Here is a 4,296-nt window from a genome sequence, read left to right as displayed (position 1 = left end):
AACATGCAGTCAGAGATATGTACATGGATATGGAAAAATGAAGCAGCACCTATAGAAAACAATACCATATAACTGGATTGAAATGTCTAAGATCACAAAATGGGTAATCAGTATTCACAACTCACAAACTTAACTTATAATAAGTTATATGAATTTTAGATAGGTGGTGGTCAATCCAATCCCCTAAGCATTAAACCTAGTTCAAGAAAGGCAAATCAATCACCATGTAAGAACTAAAAATCAATAAATCCAATCGAGTGAATCAACAATCACAAGCACCCCCACTAGTTACGCTATCAATACGAACAACCTAAACACAGATCTCAACCAAATCACAGTTCACCTAAACACAAATCTCAACCTAACCACACCTAAACACGGTCCACCCAAACTTAATTTCAAGGAAGCAATGCGAGCTGTAAAAGGATGGAGTCCCAAACTTTAACACCTTTGGACTTCAAGTTATGTGACTGGTATTGTGGGTATTTGGCTACAACATAACAAGTCACACTTTGAGAATAAGAAACCGAGTTTAAGAGACTGTCAGATGTATGTCAAAAATCAAAACTTCACAGAACTTCACAGAACTCCAAGGGCTTGAAACATCTATTTAACATAATCAACTATAAATTATCTACAGGTCAGGTGTGTAGGTATATATATATATATAGCTAGGTTTTAGGAGAGATTACCTCAAATGTTGCTTTAGAAGCGAGCAGAGCCTGATTTTACCAACCTCACGCAGGGGCGGCTCAAGACAATCAGGGGCCCTAGGCAAAGTTCAAATGCCAATGGATGCGAGGAATTTTTTTGGTCAGAAAATGCGAGAGAAACGTTGGAGAAGGCGAGGGAAACAAATGGTTATCTAACGTTATTTTATAGATTCCAATGTACGTTATCTAACCCTTAAATAAGGGCCAAAAAAATGATTGTAGACTGAAAAGAAAGCATTGGGCTGAATTATGTTGGGGCCCCTTGGGCTGCGGGGCCCTAAGCAGCTGCCTATTTTGCTAGGGGGTTGAGCCGGCCCTGACCTCACGCAGAGACTCTTCCAGCTTCTTCTTGCAGTGTCGGCGCCAAGCTGCTTGAATGAAACAAGCTGCCCATGTCCTCCATTGCTGCGAGTAGAACCTAAAAGTGTGCGCGGTACGCTGGCGTGAAGTCTTCAAACCCGAGAGCCCACGAACTTCAAGTCATCGGTCATGAGAGCAAAACCTTCAACCTCTGTTATAGCCCGTACTGTTCTGGTCTAAATCGGAAGGTTGGAGGAAGAGTGGGGGTCAAGGGCCCATGTGAGCAGCTCTTCTCCACAGAAGTCGCCAACTTTGAGATATTCAGAATTTAAAAAGCCAGTTCTACCACCATTTGTGGTCACAATCAGTAGCTTGCCACGCATGATGAAGAGCATCTCATCAACTGGGTCTTTTTCACGGACAATATAGCTTTCGTACACCTTTTTTTTTAACCAGAAACTATTCGTCCACCCCCCTTGTTTCTTGCCATTTGTATTGTTCATACCGCCTCATCCGTTCTCTCAGGTTCTCAGGGAGTAGACGGTGTGACATCCACTGTTCTGCATCTCGCCGTTTCACTCTCATCTCTTCTAGTCTAACAGTGTTGGATTGCAGATACGTCTATAACAAAAGGACAACATTCAGATCACTATACAGTATGGACCAAAAATGGAAGTACTATAATTATTAAAAGGTCGTACACCTTTTTTTTGTTATTTTAGCTAAATCTCTATCAATAACCCCATTTGTTACAACTATGACTTTTATAATGGTAGTATTAAGTCTAGTGAGACCGTGAGACCTACAGATAGATACATTTACATAAATAACTTTGAAAAAAGAGGGGGGAATTCAGAAATACAAATTCTATATTAATAAACAAAAGAGAAAAAAACAATGTTTTTAAAATATTAAAATGATCAAGCCAACCAAACCATATAATGAACATCGATCTTTATTATATCAAAGAATAGTTCTTAAATACATTTATGACAAACACTGTCTCAGGTTTGCCTTTTTTTTTTTTTTTTTTTTTTTCAAATCTTAAAATGGTCCAAGCAATTATTCTAATCTACTCGTAACAAGGTTAAAGACCATCGATTAAACCATCATGGTAGTTCCACCATTTATACAAACTACAAGAAATATCCAAGAAACAAAATCCATTATTCGAAGAGGAGTAAATTTTGGTAAAGGGTGTAAACACGAATATTGGTACATGGTATAAACACAAAAACTTGCAAATAATGGCAAGGAGCTAGAGGATATGGGCTTAGAATAACCTGCATATTGCCGATAAGAAGTGCAAATAAAACCAAGCCAGAAATGGAGATAGAAACTGCAAAGGCGATTTCCCCAATATAAGTACTTGTTGCAGGTTTTGACCAAGAGAGCTGCAAACCATACATGTAGCCGTACTTTATTTCCAACAGTTCAAAGTCATCATAATTGACAGCCTACAGCATCTTGATTCTACATCATCTGTAGCATATACATTAAATGTAGTAATCCTAGGTCCATGCATAACACTTTCGCTTATGCAGTCCCCTAAATGAATTTAAAGAGCAGAGATACACCCCATGCTTGTGTAACATGCATGAATGCAAAAGATGGTCTACGAATGGCATGGAAGTGCAGATCATATAAGTAGTGTACAAATCTCACAATCCAATTACTTTCACGCTTTCAGTAATCTGATAATGTGAAACACTTAACTGGAAAGAAAGAAAAATTCTGCAAACATCTTTGCACTTGCATAGAGGAAATTAATCCATAATAGATCGTTTAAAAAATGGGAAGTACATCATTGCACAAACCTCAAACTTCGCAGGCCCCACCAAAAGCAGTAAAACAATTTCTATGGAAAATCTCTGGATTCCACCACACCAGACTGAAGAGCATCAAGGTACACTCCAAAATTAAAGGGTGGATCATCCGGGACCAAAGGGCAAGAAATATTAAGAAATGAATTGCCTCCTATAGTATTGCTTTCCCCACAATACCAAGTGCTAGTATGGCAGCCACTCTTATTAAAACAAGCACGTCGCCAGCACGTATCTTTTCTTTGGATTGAAAAGAGGTACCATAGCGCTCCAAATATCTAGAAAGGTAGACAGTCAGACAATCAGTCGTAGAAGCTACGAGCATATAAAGAAAGAAAATAAGGAATCTTTTATCTTGTTGTAATCTTATTCTAATGGACATACGCAAACATGGTTGTCTAGCAAAGCACAAGGTACAACAAACAATGTTCAAATATTTTCCCTTTCAACTGATGAATAATCAAAGTTTACAGAATATAAAAGTTTCTATATATAACTTTAATGGCATGGAGTTTTTGCTAGTGACTATATAGTCACTAGCGTCACACATGAGCTCTAAAGGTTTCGACCAATCAGGAGGTTGAATTATAGGAGTAGTTATTAAGGCAGCTTTCAAAATTTCAAAAGCCTGTATGGAGTTTGAATTAAACTCAAAGGGTGTATCTTTTATAAGAAGATTGGTTAAAGGTTTAGCAGTTTTTAAGAAATTTTGAATGAATTTTTTATAAAATCTAGTATGGCCTAAAAAGGCTCGTATATTACAGATGTTCCGCGGATTAGGTAGAGTAAAAAATTTATCTATTTTAGCTTTATCAACCTCTATACCATTTTTAGACACTATATGACCCAACACTATTCCCTTAATTTTTTACCATGAAGTGATATTTCTCCCAATTGAGGACTAGATTCTTTTCCTGACAACGCGCCAATACTTTAGAAAGGGTAGATAGACAATCATCGAAGGAATCCCCATAGAGAGAAAAATTATCCATAAAAAATTCCATGAATCTCTCCACTATATCACTGAAAATGTGTAACATGCAGCGTTGAAATGTCGCAGGTGCATTGCAGAGACCGAAGGGCATACGTGCATAAGCATAGGTTCTGAAAGGTCAAGTGAAAGTGGTCTTTTCTTGATCAGTTTCATCAATTAAAATCTGAAAATATCCTAAGTATCCAATGATAAGAGTTCAAAACTGTAGTTTTAACCCCTTAACAATAATACTTTTAGACCAATTATGTGAGTAATAAATAAGAGTTAATGCTAATTACGTGTTTTTATGTATTTCAGGCATTAAAGTCAATTATGTGCAGAAATATGCCACTTTGGCAATATAAAGGAGCAAGGGTTGGTTGCTAAGAAGTTCTGTGATTAAAGGCCAAGACGGGCAGAAACAGCACACAAAAGTCAGCAGAACTTCCGAAGATTGTATCTTTGGACTCAGGCCTCGGAATTGGGC

At 37.5% G+C, this 4,296-nt stretch overlaps 1 pseudogene across 1 annotated transcript; it reads right to left on the bottom strand.

Moving 5' to 3' along the window:
- Positions 1-745: 745 nt before the first annotated feature.
- LOC147487796 (cyclic nucleotide-gated ion channel 1-like) lies at positions 746-3,983 on the bottom strand (annotated as a pseudogene). Its single transcript, XR_015202800.1, has 4 exons — positions 3,924-3,983; positions 2,831-3,114; positions 2,297-2,407; positions 746-1,634 (listed from the first exon to the last, which is right to left on the bottom strand). The product of XR_015202800.1 is annotated as a cyclic nucleotide-gated ion channel 1-like (transcript).
- Between the last annotated feature and the right edge of the window lie 313 nt (positions 3,984-4,296).

This window comes from Coptis chinensis, chromosome 7 (assembly GCF_015680905.1).
Source record: "Coptis chinensis isolate HL-2020 chromosome 7, ASM1568090v1, whole genome shotgun sequence".
Taxonomy (NCBI): domain Eukaryota; kingdom Viridiplantae; phylum Streptophyta; class Magnoliopsida; order Ranunculales; family Ranunculaceae; genus Coptis; species Coptis chinensis.
Note: the sequence above shows the minus strand (reverse complement) of the source record. Positions and strands in the feature narration are given on the sequence as shown.